Here is a 20,039-nt window from a genome sequence, read left to right as displayed (position 1 = left end):
GAGGATATTATAAAATAACATAAAATAAACATAATACAGAATTTAGCATTCTTTTAAAAAGAGTCAACAGGGGCGCCTGGGTGGCTCGGGTCATGATCCCAGGGCCCTGGGATGAAGCTGCACTGGGCTCCCTGCTCAGCAGGAGGCCTGCTTCTCCCTCTCTCACTCCCCCTGCTTGGGTTCCTTCTCTCATTGTCTCTGTCAGATAAATAAATAAAATCTTTTAAAAAATAAAATAAAATAAAATAAAGAGTCAACATTACAAAAACTTTAAATTTTAGGTCTGTGAAGTCAACACAGATGCCTTAATTTGGAGTTGATTTCCTTTCTATTTACAGAAGTATTAACCGCATTCCCTGTCTTTTTAGCTAACATTTTAATAACATCTTCCATTTTATACTGAATTTTAGGATAAATTAATGGCTTTTTCCTCAGAGACCTGTCCCCAAAATACTGATTTGTTTCTTGTTTTCTATGTATCACTTCATTATCTTAAGTCACTCATTTAATACTGATCAATGAACTAAAATTATTTAAAAATATGAACACTGTAGTGGAACTCTTAAGTCCTATCCCCTCTGGACCTAGATGTCCCCAAATGTAGAATAAGTTAACTTCCACCTAAAATTTCTTAATCATTTCTAAAAGTGGTCTATTAATATAACCTAAAGGCTGTAAGTTGTTTAAGAAAGATGTCTAATCAAAATTCATTTCACGTTATTTTTGTACCATCAAAACAACAAAAAATAACCCAGTAATTCTACCCACATGAATGCGACCCAGAGAAACCTTGCTAATGTTATCAATTACATCCTGAGATTTTTTTTTTAAATCTTTTTAATATATCAAGAAGAGATGAAAAAGTCATATTTATTGAACATCTACTCGACTCCAAACTGTTTTACGTACTACATTTCATTTTCACAAGTATACCGTAGTTATGGAAGGTTATCTGTGGTTCAAACATGGGCTCTGGCGCTAGACCCCATGGGTTCTCCACTCACTAGCTGGGTGATCACAAGCAAATTATTTATGCTTCCTGTGCCTCAGTTTCTTCATTTGTAAAATAGTGATAAAAAATGGCGCCTACCTCACTGTATCGGTTCCAGGATAAAATGAGAAAATACGGACAAAGTGCCTAGAGCTAAGCATGGCCCACACGGTCATTACTGTAATAGCTACTTTTATTATTAGTGTGGGTATTGCTCCCATTTTACAGATGAGAAAATGGAAGCCTAAAGAGGGTAATTTACTAGTGCTAGATTTTGACTCCAAAGCACAAATCTGGTGAAATAAAAATGACTCAGGCATAGAATACTGGTATTCTTAAAACTACAACTTGTTAGGAAGCACAAGAATTGACACGTAGTAAGACGGCACCAGGCGCAGGTCCGGCACTGTATCTTGCGGAGCGCCCGGCACTCTCCCTGCCGAGGGACCCACACTCGAGTGCGGCCCTCACAAACATTACGTGGAAAAACAGATATGCCGACACCGCGCTTCTTTTCCTAGAGGCTCCACGGAGCCTGCTTTTGTTTGGGCCCACCCTACAATTCATCGCAGGCCACAGGCCCTGAAGGCTGGGGCCCAACTTCTGGAAGTTGGAAGCGAACTACTGAACTCAACGCTGCTCAAAGGAAAAGCAGCCGGCGACTGGAATGGAAACAAAGGGAAACCGTCAAGGATCGTTCAAAGTCCTAAAGCGTCGAGTCCCGGGGAGGCCTCCACTCGCCTTCTCACCTGCACGCGCCGGAGCCCGCGGACGGAAACCTGGGCGCCGCGCGGGGTCAGTTCGCGCAACGGAGCCCAGGCCACGAGTCAGGCAAGGCTCGCTATGAATGGCAGGTGTCCCGGAGGCCGGTCGCGGGCCCGGGTCCTCCGCCGACCCCCGCCCCGACGTGATAGCGCCCAGGCCGGCGACCCTCCCACTCGCAACGCCCTCGGGCCGCCCGCGCCTCGGGAGGGCAGGAAGGGCCGCGGGAGAAGCCGGGAGCGCGGCCGCCGGCCCGGACTTCCTCTCCGGCCCCAGGGCAGGATTCCGCTCCCACCCTCGCCCCGGCGCCGGCGGCCCACCCGGCCCCAAGGTGTTCCCCCCGCCCCGCGCGGGGCCCCGCCCGCGGCTGACCGCCCGAGGTCCGGCGGCGCTCAGGGGCCCCGCGGCCACCGCCCGCCCCGCCCCCCCCAGGGCGCCTACTTTCTCCGGGCGGCGTCCAGGCTCCGGCGCGCTCGGCTCGGGCCTGCTGCTCCGCGGCTCCCGCTCGGTCCCTCCCGTGGGCTGGCGCGGCCTCCCGGCTCTCGGGCGCGGCGGGCGGCGGCGGGCGGCGGCGGCTCCTCCTCCTCGGGGGCGGGAGGAGGAGACTCGGCGGCCCGGAGCCGCCTCCCGGCAGGAAACGAGGCCCGCGGCACCGCCTCCTCGGCGCGGCCGATCCTGCTCCTCAGGCCGCCGCGGCCGCCGCGCTCTCCCTCCGGAAACGCATTCCTCGCTGGCCGCGTCAGCCGCGCCGGAGGCTAGGAGGTGGCGGCGGCGGGGGAGGAGGAGGCCGGAAGACCGCGGCCTGGACAAAGGAGTGGGGCGGGAGCGGGGCCTGGGGGAGTCGCGGAGGGCGGGGCGTGGGACCGGGCCAGGCCTTCGCCGTGCCTCAGTTTCCTTTCCTGCCAAGGGAGGGAGGCGTTGGGGTGAGCACCAGTGCCCCGCACGGCCCCGGCGAGCTCTCCTACCCTCCCGTGAGCGAAGACTGGACGGGCCGTAGGGAACCGGGGGCTGGACTCCTTTTCGGCCTTACCTTCTACTTCCCCAGAGCCACACCCAGCGGTCCCTTTTGCCCAGGATTGTCCCGGGAGCTCCTTCAGTCCCAGGCGAATGGACACAGCCACCCACCCGACAGGGCTTCGTGGGGCCCAAAACGTTTAACTCTTAAGGAAGGGAATTAGCTAAAGCCAGTACTGTTTTCTGGAGTGATAATTTTCTTGACTTGAGTCGATGAGGGGGTGAAGACAGGAAGCAGGTCGATGCCAAGAAAGATGGGTTTTTAGGAAAGCTTTAGAGAAAAAAACTGGTGATTGAGGAATCTGCTTTTGTTAAATTAATCTGGAGGTCCATTTGTGGGGAACGGGGATAGGAGGCCAGATTCCATCCGTAAGAATACAGTGTCTGGTTCTCTTCACTTTTTTTTTTAGTAGGTGGAGATGAGTGCTGGAGAAGGAACCTTTGAAAGAGAAGGGAAACAATCATTATGAGCATGGCTGGACACATTTTGATAAGAGGATTGAAACTTGTACCACCCAGCGTCATACTGAAACCCAGTAATTCAGAATATGCTGCAGCATATGACGGCAGGCTGCCATCCTGCTAACAGAAAACGTTGTGCCCTGCCACCAGGCCCGTCGCAGCACCCTGTTGGGAATAGAGTTCAAATAAGATTTGTGAAACTGAGAAGGAGGGTTTCGCTTGGGGGAAATTTGAAGCTGAGATGCCCACTTGGCTGCCCATTTTTTTTAAAAGATTTTTATTTATTTATTTGAGACAGAGAGAAAGAGAGAGAGAGAGAGAGAGCACATGAGAGGGGGGAGGGTCAGAGGGAGAAGCAGACTCTCTGCTGAGCAGGGAGCCCGATGCGGGATGGGACTCGATCCCGGGACCTGAGCTGAAGGCAGTGGCTCAACCAACTGAGCCACCCAGGCGCCCTTGGCTGCCCATTTTAAATAAGAGAAAATAAAATAATCCTACCTGTGGAAAGTTTGCATATTGCTCACCGGCAAAATCAAATCTGTCCGTTAGATGATCTCTAAAGACCTCGAAGAAATGAACATGATTTTTCCCACTTAATGGATGAGGCTAAATGATGTTTCTATATTAATATCCCGATAGTAATGCTGCCACAAGACCTCAATATTATTGGATTTAAAGAATCTTGGATTCTTGGTTACACCACTGTTCACAATTAGTAAGTGGCCTGGTCTCAGTATGAGAGACTGAAGTTCAAAGATAAAGCATAACTGATCTATGCCTGATTTGCACTACATTTCCCAGAATTTTCTTCCCTGTGTGTGATTTGAGGAGGCAGTCTTTGCCGCTGGAATATTATGAGGTTTAGATTTGTACAACCCTAAGCTAAATCAGTTCAAGGGCAGTTGAATCATCTCTCTAATCCCAGTGTCAAACACTGTTCCAGGACACATAGCAGGGGCTCAGCTAATACTTGATAAATGAATAAATAGGTCCTTTTGCTCCCTTGGGACCAGGTTGGAACATTTGGCTAAACTGAAGTGTGAGTAGCAATTTATGTACAGAGGTCATAAGCCTTGAGAAAAAGAGAAACTAAAAACATGTCATCTGAGAAAAGCAGTAATAGGTCAGGAGTATGGCTCTACCTGTGATTTCATATAACTATTAATGGATAGTTAGCTAACTATAAAATTTCGACTACTTAGAAAAAAAAAGGATTCGTCTGTCTTACTATGCTGAACAGGAAGTCCCAGTAAGCAGGAATAGTGTAAGTCACATTGCTAGATCATATCATGATAGGCTATCTATTGGTACCTTAACTTTCAAACGAATTATATTGTACATATACTGTCTCCCAATTATAAGTAGTCTTCTTCCATCTCATAAGTCATTATGTCTGATAATTAAAAGTTGGCTTTAGTTTTGTCACCATACGTTCCTTGAAATGTATCTCTATTCAGGGCGCCTGGGTGGCACAGTTGGATTAAGCATCGGGCTCTTGGTTTCAGGTCAGGTCCTGATCTCAGAGTCATGAGATTGAGCCCCATGTCCGGCTCTGCACTCAGCGCCAGGTTGGCTTGGGTTTCTCTCTCCCACTCCCTCTCCCCTTACCCCACCCATCTGTCTCTAAAATAAATAAAATCTTAGCAAAAGAAAGAAAGAAAGAAATGTATCTTTATTCACCTACTGTTTTCCAAAGTGAAGTTTCAATGTTGCTCACCGGCAAAGACTTTATTGGATACACAGGTTCCTTTCAATCGGCCTTTAATCCCTACTTCTATGTATAATTAAAGGGTAGGCTTACATAAATGAAAAGAACCACTAATATTTAGTGAGACACAAAAGAAACTAAAGGTTCTTAGGAACTCGATTATCTCTCTTAAACAGTGGGATCACAGTTTGATTACTGACCTTTAGATCTAGCAGGTTGTATTTAATCCCATGATTATGAAATACAGGATGGGGAGTGAGTCGATTTTGGCTCCAGCAGTGGGTACCTATCTTTCTCTTGCACTTTGAGCAGTCTTGGGACTTACCCTCTCAATATTACTCTGTTCAGTAAGCCACAAATTGCCCCGTGATTACTTGAAAGCTTTTCAATCTTCGACAGTGGAAACAACCTTAAACAGTATAAACCTTTATGGGTAAATAGTTTAGTATTCATTCATTTTCCAAGTGCAATAAGCATCAGAGGATGCTGTGTGGTTAGAACAAAGGATGAATGCCTGCATTGTAAGAATAGAAGTATACCTAAGACCAAATTTTTCTTGGTGTTGGCCATTGACTGGCACACTCTGGCACAATCCACACCAGATCACTCTTATTTTTATTTGTATTTTTTTAAGATTTTATTGATTTATTTGATAGAGAAAGAGAGAGAGAGAGAGCATGAGCAAGGGGAGGGGCAGAGGAAGAAACAGACGCTCTGCTAAGCAGGGAGCCCGACGTGGGGCTCAATACCAGAACCCTGAGACCATGACCTGAGCCGAAGGCAGCCGCTTAACCAACTGAGGCCACCCAGGTGCCCCCCCAGATCACTTTTAAATAAGCAGAGAGACTCTGTGTCCTGGTATGCCCAAGAAAGCCAGAGCTTGTTGTCCAAGCATAATTATTAATAGCACCCCTTTCATTCCCAAAAGTACATCCAGATATGAATGATAGATTTTATAGTCATCCAATAAATAAGAGTGTCCAGACAATAAAGAAGGAGATATAATTTTAGAAATTCGGAGAGAATGCATAGGGACACATTGAAAATCAGGTTCCAAGTTTATAGGTGAAAACCAATTCTAACATTAATGATGGGGGGAAAATTGTGTGGGGATGAGTGTGCTAAATGAATGCTAAATGAAGGAGTTCTTAATAATGAAAATGCCCTACTAGGGGCTTTAATTGAGGAAAATCTTTGAAAGTAGCCTGGTCGATCAACAAGACTTGTGTTTTAAATACTGTTATAAGTGTATGTGATGACTTCTGAAACAAACTGATTGACAGTGGCTAGGTAAGTCCTCAGCTACTTTTCTAAGAACTGTTTCTACAGAGCGACCTAAATATATTTTCCTCATCTGCCACCTCTAGCCACTTAGAACGTAACTCCTTTTTAAACATTAAAAAAGGGACAAAGATGAACAGACAGGGAGAGAAGCAATAAATGATGTCTTATAATACTAATGTGGAAGTGCTTCTTAATCATAAATAACCCCATTTCTTTTCTTAAGAAACAAATCCCTCTATTAAAATGTGGAATCTGTGGGCTTTGGTTAAAGAAAAAGAAGCAGCCCTGGGAATTAACTGACTTTTAGAAAAATAATAAAAAGTGAGACAGTCCTTCCAGTTCCTTCTTTTTTTTTTTTGTCTCCAAATAGACAAATAACATGCAAATAATCATATAATGCAGAGAAACTGGAAGTTCTTTTATTTTGCAACTTGTTTTTTTGGCATGGGGCCTTCGATTTCATGAACAATTCTCAATACCCTAATTGCAGAGCAACCATGAAAAATTCAGTTTGCTACAAGGCCCCTACCAACTCTGTATACATTGTATGTGTCCATGTATTTGACTAGCCAGTCCTGAGACTTTACTCTTTTGCTTATTTAAAAGTAAGGTGGAAAATGTCAGAACGGTCTGGCCTGATTTGTACTGCATCCCGTATAATTTAGGCTAAGCTATTAAGTCTTTTCCTTTTCCAGATAACAGTTGCTGGATTATAGCTTTAAATATGGGTCACTTATGAGGGAGGCTGCCTCAACTAGTTCTGCTTCCTGTTTTCCATATATAGTGTCCCCATTTTTCTGTTGCTCAGTCCACAGAGTATTGCCTCCACTGGGTGTGAGCACTCCCTGCCAGCTTTCAGATGCTGAACATTTTTAAGAGCCCAGAGGGAGCAGTGTTTTTTAACCAGCTCTTTTCAGACACTGAGTTTCTTCAGCTGGAGAAGGGAATGTGCTTTCCCAAATAAGAATGAAGAATATGCCAAATATAAGCAGCTGAATAGCACTGGAGTTATTTTTAGGAACCAGGGTCACTCAGTACGGGAAATGATGGTGCTACCAATGAGCTATGGCAAGTGACTATAAAATATCATTTCTTTTTCTCATTTAACTACTTTTGAGTATTGAGAAAATTTGCTAGTTTGAGTTAAGAGTAGCTTGATTTTAGGCCAGATTCATTAGGGAGTGGAAAGGCTAGGTTAGTCAGAAGGTATGTTTGTTTGGTTAGTAAAAGCGCCCTCCTCCTCCACATTAATCCCCATAACACACTACCTAAGATAGAGTTGTTGCTGTGTACCTATGTATGGGAAACCACAAATACATGAACCCCTAAAATTGTAGACAGGATTTCACTTATACATATAGATCTGTATTTTTGCAGGTAATTCTGGTTTTAATGGAATCTTAATCCCCAAACATTAAGAATCAGTATTTTAAGCCCACATATGATCAGTCCCTTTTATAGACCAAGAGCCTAAACAAAAACTTTTTGTTGTTGCCCTGGATTTTTGAGTTGAATACTGATTAGTCTTATCTAAAACATTTTTTTAAACATCAAATAAGTGTCCAAATATTTTGTTATAACAAGATATTCACTGCAGTATTATCTAACCTGTAGGAAGTAGAACAGAAAAAGTAAAATAATTTGTAATCAAAACATACAACTAGGGCACCTGGGTGGCTCAGTTGGTTAAGCGACTGCTTTCGGCTCAGGTCATGATCCTGGAGTCTCAGGATCGAGTCCCCCATCAGGCTCCCTGCTCAGCAAGGAGTCTGCTTCTCCCTCTGACCCTTCCCCCTCTCATGTGCTCTCTCTCTCTCATTCTCTCTCTCTCAAATAAATAAATAAAATTTAAAAAAAAAAGCAAAAAAACCCCACAAAACATACAACTAAAAAGTGTTTGTGTTTAATTTTCAAGGCAAAGTAAACTTCAAAGAGAAACTAGAACTTTTTATTTCTTTTTTTTATTTTAATTTTTTAAAAAAGATTTTATTTATTTATTTGAGAGAGAGAGCACAGCAGAGGGAGAGGGTGAAGCATACTCCTCGCGGAGCAGGGAGCCCGATTAAGGGTTCAATCACTTAATCCCAGAACTCCAGCACCATGACCTGAGCATAAGGCAGGTGCTTAACCCACTGAGCCACCCAGGCACCCCTAGAACTTTTTTTTTTAAAGATTTTATTTATGTGACAGAGAGAGACACAGCAAGAGAGGGAACACAGGCAGAGGGAGTGGGAGAGGGAGAAGCAGGCCTCCCGCTGAGCAGGGAGCCAGACATGGGGCTGGATCCCAGGACCCTGGGATCATGACCTGAACCGAAGGCAGATGCCTAACGACTGAACCACCCAGGCGCCCCTAGAACTTTTTATTTCAAATCTTCAATATATATACTGGGATTTAAGTGCCTTCAAATTATATCTAAAAATTTTCCTGATCAAAAATGTACATTTTTCATTAGACTGAGAACAATTCTAAATAAATTTTAGTTATATTTCCTAGGAATATTTTCCATATAGCATTCAGAAGAACAATCCCTGTGGCTTTTCTACTTTAGGATTTCTGCATTGTTGTTGGCTGATGTCATAGGCTTTTCGCTCTACGATCATAAGAATTCCCTATTTAGAACTGCTTATGGCTGCCACATGCCTGAAATGTCAACCAAACTGTTTTTCTTGTATAGTCAGCTCATTGGCTATGGAAATGAGATACTTCAATTTCACCAGTAGGGAGAAAACATATACAAAAGACATATCTGATAAAGGGCTATTATCCAAAATATATAAAGAACTCTTAAAACATAACAGTAAGAAAAAAAGCAACGTGATTAAAAATAGACCAAAGACCTTAACAGATACCTCACCCAGGGAGATATATAGAAGGCAAAAAAGCATATGAAAAGATGTTCCATATCATATGTCATTGGGGAATTGCAAATTACAACAATGAGAACCAACTATACACCTGTTAGAATAGCCAAAATCCCAACGCTGATGACACCGGGTGCTGGCAAGGATATGGAACAACAGGAACTCTCATTCATTGCTAGTGGGAAGATGGTATGGGCACTTTGGAAAAACAGCTTGGCAGTTTCCTACAAAGCTACACATACTCTTACCATATGATCTAGCAATCACACTCCTAGGTATCTAACCAGAGGTAAAAACTTATGTCAAAAGAAAAATCTGCACACAGATGTTTATAATAGCCCTATTCATAATTGCTAAAACCTGGAAGCAACAAAGATGTCCTCAGTAGGTGAATGGATAAGTAAACTGTGGTACATCCAGATGATGCAATATTATTCAATGCTAAAAAGAAATGAGTTATTAAGCCATGAAAAGACACGGAGGAAATTTAAATGCATATTACTAAGTGAAAGAAGCCAGTCTAAAAATGTTACATCCTGTATGACTCCAACTATATGACATTCAGAGAAAGGCAAAAATGATTAAATAAATTCTAATATATCCATGGAATATAACAATCAGCAGCTTTAAAAAATAATGCATTGGACCTGAATTTACAGCTATGGAAAGACATTGGATATATATTATGTGTGCATCATGAACAAGATGCAGAACATATGTGGCATAATCCCCACTATGAAGTAATATTAGTATTATCCACATTTTATAGGTGAGGAAATGGAATTGAGAGATCACATTGAAAAACTAGGAAGTTATAGCACCGAGATTGGAACCCGGGCAGTCTGGCTCTAGAATCCAGATGTTTGTTCATTGCACTTTAGTATCTCTGATCCCTTGTGTAATTTTATAGATACATTGTCTGCCCTGTTACAGCTCCACTGTGACCAGGCAGGTAAGTCTGTAATTAGCCACGTTCACCAACACCAGCATTTTTAATAATACTAAGGTGACATTTTCACCTCCCTCTATGTCACTTCTTGTTTATCTCTTAACTTATATATATATATAAATATAAATAATTTAATATATATGAATATAATATTATATTCATATTATATTTATATAAATAATTTAGTACATAATGAATATATATAAATAAATATATCTAAAAGGAGAGGGTGACATGAGATTCCAATTGTTATATATCCATGTAAATAAGCACATAAGCATAGTTAAGATGGTTCAGGCATATAATTCCAAATTTGGTCAGTTACATATTTTTTATTAGAGACCTTATACGATTCTACCTTTCTTAAGGGCAGTAAGCATATCTTAAGTGTTTGTGTGTCTAACACAGAGCTTTACATATATGATTATATTGCTTCTCTTTACATTTAGGGAAAAATAACCACCCCTCTTCTTTGACCTTATCTTAAACCATCTCCCCTTTGCCCACGGTACTTTAATCACATTGATCTTCTCTCTGTTCCATGACTTCACCAGGTGTGTTCCTCTCTTGGAGTTTTTGTCCTTGTCATTCTCTCTTTGAAATGCTTGCTCTTCATATGTCTACTCCCTTCTTATCAATCAGATCTCGGCTTAAGTATGATTTCTTTAGAAGGCCTTCCCTATCTTCCAATCTAAAATAGTACCCCTCTCCATCACATTGCCATATTTTAATTTTCTGCAAGGCACCACTTACCATCTGATATTTTTCTACTCATTTTTTCTTTGATTATTTTCTATCTTCCTCCACTAAAGTGCAAACTCCATGAGAGCAGCTACTTTGTCTGCCCCCCAAGTTCCCAGAAGTACCTGACACATGTAGAGAGCAAACAATAGTTATTGAATGAATGAGTAAATACGCGTTCACTATTTACTTAACAACAAATATGATGGTTATTTCAATATCTTGTGAAGATTACAAAGTAACATTAAAGTAACATCTTAGAAAGCAATTAGTTAGTGTAGCTTTCATTCTTAATCTTGCTCTTTAAAACATTCCATTTAATTCATAAAAACATGCAGCAAACTAGGAATAGAAGGAAATTACCTCAAAATGAAGGCAACTTATGAGAAACCCACAGCCAACATCATACTCAATGGTGAAAGACAAAGCTTTTCCTTTAAGATCACAAGATAAGGATGCCCATTTCCACCACTTCTATTCAACGCAGTACTGGAAGTTCTAGACAGAATAATTAAGCAAGAAAAAGAAACAAATGCATCCAAAACAAAAGAAGAAGTGAAATTATGATTGTTGAAGAGGATATGATCTGATTTGTAGAAAACTCTAAAGATTACACACACACACACGCACGCACGTATGCTTCCACACTCAAAACCTGTTAGAACTACAAATAAATTCAGCAAAATTGTGGGATACAAAATCAATACACAAAAATCAGTTGTATGTGCACACATCAATCCAAAAAAGGAAATTAAGAAATCAATTCCAGGGCTCCTAGGTGGCTCAGTTGGTTAAGCAACTGCCTTCAGCTCAGGTCATGATCCTGGAGTCTGGGGATCGAGTCCCACATTGGGCTCCCTGCTCAGCAGGGAGTCTGCCTCTCCCTCTGACCCTCTTCCCTCTCATGCTCTCTCTCATTCTCTCTCTCAAATAAATAAATAAAATCTTAAAAAAAAAAAGAAATCAATTCCATTTACGATAGCATTAAAAAGAATGAACTAGGGGTGCCTGGGTGGCTCAGTCGTTAAGCGTCTGTCTTCAGCTCAGGTTATAATCCCAGAGCCCTGGGATCCAGCCCCGCATTGGGCTCCCTGCTCGATGGGAAGCCTGCTTCTCCCTCTCCCATTCCTCCTGCTTGTGTTCCCTCTCTCACTGTGTCTCTCTCTGTCATATAAATAAATAAAATCTTTAAAAATAAAATAAAATAAAAAGAACTACTTAGGAGTAAGCTTAATCTAAGGAGGTGAAAGACTTATACATTGAAAACTATAAAATTGCTGAAAGAAATTAAGGAAGACACAAATAAATTTAAAAACATCCCATGTTCATGGATAGGAAGACTTAATATTGTTAGGATGTCAACCCAAAGCAATCCAACTGTCCACTGGTGAATGAATCGATAAACAAAATATGGTATATAATACAATGGGAATATTATTCAGTCTGAAAAAGAAGGGAATTCTGACACGTGCTACAACATAGAGAACCTGAGGGACATCATGCTAAGTGAAATAAGACAGTCACAAAAAAGACAACTAGTGTATGATTCCACTTGTTTGATGTACCTAGAGTAGTCAAATTTATGAGACAGAAAGTAGAAATGTGGTTGCCAGGGGCTAAGAGTCTGGGAGAATGGGGAGTTGTAAATAACAACAAATGAGTATAGAGTTTCAGTTTTGCAAGATAAAGAGTGTTCTGGAGATTGGTTATGGAACAATGTGAATGTACTTAATATTGTTGAACTATGCACTTAAAAAGAGTTAGAATGACCAATTTTATGTTATGTGTATTTTACCACAATTTTTCTTAAAATGTGTATTTCCTTGTTTAATACACTAGAAAAACCTAGAAGTAGTAATAACTTAGAAACAATGAATATTCCTGGTCCAAACTGTGGTCTACTAGAAATTCCCCGCCAATTCCCTAATTGGGAAATGATTGGAAAATGACTGATTACAAACCTGAAATAGAAAATATATGAGATGGATTGAGACTGTGTGTGCACATGCACATTCACCAGAAACCAAAGAAACTATCAATGATGAATTTGGTTATAGCAAAAGGACATAGCCAGATTGAAAAGATCCTTCCAACTGTGCAAGATGGGACAATTTGAGCCCCTAAAAGGAAAAGTGACTACACTTGATTCAAACACACTCAATTTATAAAAATTTAAGAATTCACTATTTTTAAGAAAGAAAAAAACAGAAAAGTTAAATTTAAAAAATGAACAAACAACAATTTAAAAAAAGGAAAAGAAAAAAGAAATCATCTTTTATCACCATTGGAGGTGGCCAGAGAACTAACTTCTTAGTCTGGAAACTGGTAATTAGGAAAGAGTTCAGCTTTTATCTTACCTTTCCTGTACAAATTAATTGGCAAAGTATCAAAATTGATGTATTTGTTTATGCAAAGCTCTTTTTTAAAGAAGAATTACAGCCAAAAGGAATGATAAAAGTAGAAAACTACTATTTGGCAATCTCTAATGAAAGAATTGAGTCTTCTAGGAACCATTAGGGTAAAATTAGATCAAGAGCTACACAATAGGTGGATTGATTGCTTTCATCTGAACTCGAGGTCCATCTTAGCATCACTAAAAGTGTATCAACCAAACACATGCTCCTTGATGTGAGGCACTATGAAGTACAAAGCACTATCTGCACAATATTTATGCAAAAAAAAAAAAAAGGAAAGAAAAAGAAAACAAAGCAGAATCTAATCACATTTAGATCTTACTTTCAGATAACAGGAAATACAGGGGAGAGAAGAACAATTGAAATGATACCACAAGAAAGCATTGAAAAGCCCAGAATGTGGGATACTCTACAGGACTGACCTGGTTTTTATAAGTGAAGATCTTGGAAAGAAAACCTGAAGAAGAGAAGGGATTTAAGAGACGTAAGTATCAAATGCAGAGTGGAACTTATTTGGATCCTGATTTGAACAAACCAAGTATAAAAAGATATTTATGAGATAATTGGGGGAACTTTGACTATTGACTGAGAATTATATTAAGGAATTAATATTTCCTTTGATGGCGTGATACTGGTGTTGTGATTATGTAAGAAAATATTCTTATTTTTCAGAGAAATATTTCAGAGTGACATGACATGAAAAAATGGTGAAATACTAGGATTTCTCAGGGATTTGTTTTAAAATAAAGAAAAAAAGAAAAAGATGGATGAAGTAAGCATGAGAAAAGATTAGTAATTATTGAACTGAGGTGGTACACATATTATTACTCATATTATTAGGCTCTGCTTTTGTGTATGTTAATAAATTTAGAGTTAAAATTTTTATGTATTACAAATGCTGTATTGTTAAATCAAAACATATAATTACACCATTTCAACAAATGAAATTCCCTTGATTTTCCTGGAGTTCCTTCTTTTTTTTTCTTTTTTTCTTTTTTAAGGTCTTATTTTTTTGAGAGAAAGAGAGAGCACAAGCAGGGGGAGCAGGAGAAGGAGAAGGGTCAGCAAGGAACCTGATATGGGACTGTATCCCAAAACCCTGGGATCCTAACCTGAGCTGAAGGCAGCCGCTTAACTGACTGAGCCACCCAGGCACCCCCTGGATTTCCTTCTAATCTTATTCTAACTTTATACTTTAAGTAGATTTGTCTACTGTACTTAAATCTTTCCTGTTGTTTTTCTTTAAATTGATGGGAACACCAAAAGGTTTTAATTTTAATTTAAGCATAATCAGAGTAAATAAACATTAATGAAAAGAATAAGGAAAGCAATTTTTATACTTTAAATTTAGTTGTTAAAATTAAATATTAATACAAATATAAACTGATCACTTCATCACCCCCCCAAAAAATATAAACTTTTAATATCAGAAAAACATGGGAAATTATTACTGAAAATAATTACCTACTTCAAAATAAATCTCTCTTTTCAAGAGAGTAAATTCTGATATTTCTGGGGGAAAAAAAAATTATTCTCCCAAATACCCTGGCTTTTAGTGTGAAGGAAATCAATGCAGCACCAATTGTACTCTTCTGGACATTAAATAACATTTAGTGGTTACAATTACATCCTTATAATACAGGCTTTTTTGAAAAAAAAGAGAATATATTCAGTGGTGTATAGACTATGAGACATGTTCATAATTTACTGGAAAATTATTTTTTAAAAAAACGTTGAAATCTGGGGGCACCTAGGTGGCTCAGATGGTTGGGTGTCTGCCTTCGGCTCAGGTCATGATCTCAGGGTCCTGGGATAGGGCCCCATGACAGGCTCCCAGCTCGGTGGGGAGTCTGCTTCTCCCTCTCTCTCTGCCTCTCCCCCTGCTTGTGCTCTCCTGTCTCTCTTGAATGAATAAAACCTTTTAAAAAATGTTGAAATCTTCCAGTTAAGGAATGAATAAGTCATGGGGATGAAAGATACAGTATAGGGAATATAGTCTGTGGTATTGTAAGAGTGTTGTGTGGTGACAGATGGTAACTACACTCCTGGTGAGCATGGCTTGTAACATGTACTTGTTGAATCACCATCTTGTCCACCTGAAACTAATGTAACATTGTGTGCCAACTATACTTCAGTTTAAAGAATGCTGAATTTCCTTCTGTAAGGAGGGGTTCTGAGCCAACTAGACAGATGTAAGTGTTTTTACAAGAGGCAGACCTGGGCAGTACTGAGGGCACTTTAATTTATAGGTAATCTGTGTAGATAGTAGATATCGTGGAAATTGGTATCAGTTGGTATCAAAATCATATTGATGTATTGGAAAGTGAGAGAAAAAATAGTAATAATAAAGGAAAGAATAAATGACATCAGCATAAGATAAGTTATATAAACTCAAGTCAGAGACCATTTTTCTACAGATTTGATAGAGATGGGCACATGGTGACAGCGTGGAGCCATTCACAAATGTCCATCTGAAGATGGTGTGCTTAGACACTCCATTAATACAGAAATTGCAGCCAAATCTTCCTATAATCAAGAAGCTTTCTAAGTTTTTTTTTTAATACATTTATTTGAGAAAGAGAGAGCGCGCGCACAAGTCAGGGGGAGAAGCAGAAGCAGAGGCAGAGGGAGAAGCAGGCTCCCCGCTGAGAAGGGAGCCCGATGCAGGGCTGTATCCCAGGACCCTGGGATCATGGCCCAAGCCAAAGGCAGATGCTCAACTGACTGAGCCACCCAGGCACCCCAAGAAGATTTCAAAGTTTTGAAACTGCATAGACAAGTTATTAACTTGAATGTAGTCTCCTAGAAATTCCATTCATGCATCTCAAAATTATTTTCAAAAATAATTCTACATTGTATCTTTGGTACAATATCAATTTTCTTTTGTTCCTTTTCTTGTATTTCCATTTCCCTCTATCCACACTCCCAAGTGATACTAAACTGGGAAAGGAGAGGTAAAGTAGAAACTTCTGGTTTTTGCAAAGTTATGGGGATTCATATGCCATTTGGATAATTTGAGTAATTTGAGAATTAGCCCCAGTGGTTTGTTTCTGAGGTGGAAAAGTCTTTCCTTACCCACTGTTGTATACAAAACGGCATGATTTGGGATAAAAGCTTGTACTCTGGAGTCAGACAAACCTGGACTCTCATTCTGATTTGTAACACCTTCTCTCTGAGACAGCTTTTTCATCTGTTAAATGGAGGCGGTAATGACCTCCTTCTCATGGACAATAAATTAAATGAGATAATATGTGTAATGTAAATATTAAATGAAATACTCCATGTAATGAAAATGGTAATGCTGATACATTTTTAAACTCCCTTCCTTTAAAACATCTTGGAATACCACAAACGTGAGCACCTTGCTTCCAGCCTCACTGGCCTGGTTGGGCAGAGGCATCTACCCTGGGCATTGCTCCATACCCCAAACACTCGAGAGGTCTTCGTTCTGTCCCGTAATCATGTGACTGGGCTGCATGGGTCCTTCCAAGACTGCTACCTATAGCGCTGATCACTTCAAAGCAGTGGGACCTAGTTAATTTGGTAAAAGTTCAAAAAGGAGCCACATGGAAGCTTAAAGGACAGGAGACTAAAAACTAAGTGAAAAACAGAGCAAATGGGATTATTGAACCAGGAGGAGTGAAAGCTGGTTACTGATTATAACTGTCGACTGCCGCTGGGGTATTATGTAAAGTAGAGCCACTCAACCATTTTGGCACCGTGTAAAATGATTACTGTGCCATGGTGCACCTGGGGACCCACACCCCACAGACCAAAACTGGCACAGGGGGAGCAGATCTTTCAAGAGATTATACCTGAATATAATCAAGAAGTAAAAATTAGGAGAGAGGTGAGAAAAAGAGAATACATTAAATCAGAGGTCTAGTGATAGTCTTTGCTATTTGGAGCTGGTCTCAATTGTGAGGAAAACTTGACTCTAGAGGTATCAGAGTCACTGATTGGTGTTCACAGTTTAACATTAACAATTTTCATTGTTTTTGAGCAACTAGAGTAGAAACTAGAGTAATTGGCACATTTGCTGAGGTGTGATTAGGTTTCCTGCAGGCAAGTGTAGAGGACTGAGTCAGCAGCCACAGCTCAGGACAAGCCTGAAAGTTCTTCCTTTTGTCACTGAAAACAGTAACTTGAATAAAAGACAAAAAAAAAAAAAATTTTTTTTTCCACAGAAAACAAAACAAAACAAAAGTGAGTGCTCTAGCCAGTTAAAATTGCTCAAGTGAGAGATAAAGCTTCAGGGATAGTTGAATGGCTGGTGATTTTATGTGTCCATACATAGAAAACATTGACAATGCATGAAAATGAAATGCTTCAATGCTATTGGAATACCCAGACCATCTCAGACACACACCTCGTGAATGTCAAGTCTGCTGCAGCGATGTCAAGGCTGATGTCCGGCTCTTCTGCTTCACGGTGGGGAAACTCAATATAAACCCAGCCCTTGGATTCTGGCTAAAGAAAACAAAGAATTATTGAGTAGTGTTAAAAATAAGGCAAACAAGCAAAATAAGCCAGTCAGAGAAAGACAAATACCATATGATTTCACTCCTATGTGGAATTTAAGAAACAAAACCCATGAACATAGGGGAAGGGAAGGAAAAATAAAATAAGATAAAAACAGAAAGGCAGGCAAACCATACAGACTCTTAGGAGGAAACAAGCTAAGGGTTGCTGGAGGGGATGGGGGCATGGGCTAAATGGGTGATGGGCATTAAGGAGGGCACTTGTTGGGATGAGCAATGGGTGTTATATGTAAATGATGAATCACTAAATTCGACTCCTGAAACTAATACTATATGTTAACTAACTTGAATGTAAATGAAATCTTGGACTAAATAAATAAATAAATAAATAAATAACAACAACAACAAAACCCATAAGGCAACAAGTCCCCAAATGGAGTCACTTATGCTAAGCCCCACGTCACCCAAAACAAGATTTGACTTAATTACAGTTTTGGCTCTCCCAGAAATGGAATCTTAAACCAGTCAATCAGGAATCCCCAAATCAGCACTAGTTAGGTGATGTGCCCAAGAGACCCTTGTCATCCCCTAAAGAAAGGTGACTTTGCCATAACCAGTCTGCTTTTTTTGTCTAGCATAGCTTCCCCATTCCCGCTCCCTTCTGCCTATAAAAGTCTTTCATTTTGTACAGCTCATTCAAGCTCCTTTCTATCTGCTAGATTGAATGCTGCCTGAATCATGGAATGTTGAATAGAGCCACTAAGATCTTTAAATTCACTCATTTGAATTTTAAGTCACCAAAGTCACTGAAGTTATAAAATAACCACCTCTGGAGATCTTTACAAACAGGCTATCTTCTTATTTACCACTAACTAGTTAATTCATTCTTCAAGATGGAGGCACATGTTGGATGGATTCTTATCCCTCCCTAGACTCTTGGATTTGCACAACGGTGGATGCTCTTTCCCTTGGACTATTACAGAGAAATATTCTGGCTAGCACAAGGTTGGCAAAGCAGAAAGCAGCTTTTATTCAGATGTTACAAGAAATACTTAATGATTATTTTTGTAAAAGATTACATATATTTGAGCCCACAGCTTATCAACAGGATGACTAATCTGGGACAGGCCTGTAATGTAAATTAGAACAGCTATCTCAAGCATGTGAAAAGGCTTTGCAGCTGGTAAATCAGGATGTTATGCAAAAATAGGTGGGAAGGAAATGGCTTTTGCTGCTATTCCATTTTGATTAGATTTTGATGTTACCAGTGTCCGGTTAAATACCTGCACTGATATTTTGAAATTTTGAACTTTCTGTAACTTGTTGGAAAAAATTCCTCTCTCCCCCCATAATCAACATCATTTGTAAAATAAGACAGCATTACCTCTATTTAGAGGTATATTTGTGGTTTGTTTTTGAGCTTGCTATATCGCCAGGCTAGAATTAAAAGAATTTTCAACTCCCAATTTCATTGGAAAATATTCTATTGTGGGTAGTATTTTCCTAGTAAATATGGATAAACATTTTCAAACTGTTTCAGCTTACTAATCCACAGCAATTTTAATTATTTGTAAAATTATTAAGATACTTTATGGATGTTACTGTGTGTTTGCTTGGAAAGTACAATCTTTCTATCATCTAGTTTTCTTCTCCTTAAGGGACTACTGATGTTTTCTTTCATAAACTAAAAATATGTACTGGTAACTCTTCTTTTTCCCAATTTATGAAACTTGGAAGATTTGAAAGCCAACTATGAGGGGCAGAGAAATTGTCCTTAAAGTAAGGATGGAGAGGTGGGAAATGAATATGGGGGTGAACCAAAAGGGGGGAATGAAAGTAACAGGCAAAACCCAAAGCACAAAAGACCTACAGGATGGCTCAAAAGGAAACAATCGGAAGGTGAAAAGCAGTATTTCTACAGGAAAGGACAAAGGAAAAAGTAACGAGCTTTTAAAGAGTTGCTTAGGGGCGCCTGGGTGGCCTAGTTGGTTATGCATCAGACTCCCGCTCTGGTCCTGATCTCAGGGTTGTGAGGTCAAGCCCTGCAACAGCTCCATGCTGGATGCTGGGCATGGGCCTACTGAAGATTCTCTCTCCCCCTCTGCCTCTGTCCTTTCCTGCCCCCACCCCCTGCCCCAGTTCTCATGCTCTCTCTCTCTCTATCAAAAAGTAAATAAATAATTAAAAATAAAGAGCTGCTTAGTCTACTTAGTCTTGAGGTCTGTGGTTATGACTAGAACTATCCTCTGGCATCATCATTATGGAGGGGCTGAAAGAGCGGGCTGGGCTAGATTCAGCTTAGAAGCAAATATCACACACACACACACACACACACACACACACACACACACACACACACACACACACAC

General features: G+C 40.3%; 1 protein-coding gene and 1 long non-coding RNA gene across 5 annotated transcripts in view; both read right to left on the bottom strand.

Moving 5' to 3' along the window:
• ITGB1 (integrin subunit beta 1) overlaps positions 1–2,351 on the bottom strand; it is a 44,914-nt gene extending 42,563 nt beyond the window's left edge. For both annotated transcript variants that reach the window (XM_073885516.1, XM_025885834.2), the window contains exon 1: positions 2,195–2,351. The gene's annotated coding sequence lies outside the window, so the exon portion shown is untranslated. The remainder of the gene's footprint in view (positions 1–2,194) is intronic.
• Positions 2,352–11,098: 8,747 nt separating this feature from the next.
• Positions 11,099–20,039, bottom strand: part of LOC112834412 (uncharacterized) — a 30,342-nt gene continuing 21,401 nt past the window's right edge. For 2 of the 3 annotated variants that reach the window (XR_012376054.1, XR_012376055.1), the window contains exons 4-6: positions 17,559–17,659; positions 13,612–13,646; positions 11,099–11,273 (exon numbers count right to left, since the gene is read on the bottom strand). This is a non-coding gene — a long non-coding RNA (uncharacterized lncRNA). The remainder of the gene's footprint in view (positions 11,274–13,611; positions 13,647–17,558; positions 17,660–20,039) is intronic. The other variant, XR_003210896.2, reaches the window with a different exon arrangement.

The sequence above is a fragment of the Callorhinus ursinus genome, unplaced genomic scaffold (assembly GCF_003265705.2).
Source record: "Callorhinus ursinus isolate GAN/ISIS: 27379988/994484 unplaced genomic scaffold, GSC_fseal_2.0 scaffold62, whole genome shotgun sequence".
In the NCBI taxonomy this organism is placed as follows: Eukaryota; Metazoa; Chordata; class Mammalia; order Carnivora; family Otariidae; genus Callorhinus; species Callorhinus ursinus.
The sequence above is the reverse complement of the archived record's forward strand: the minus strand, read 5'-3'. Positions and strand labels throughout refer to the sequence as shown.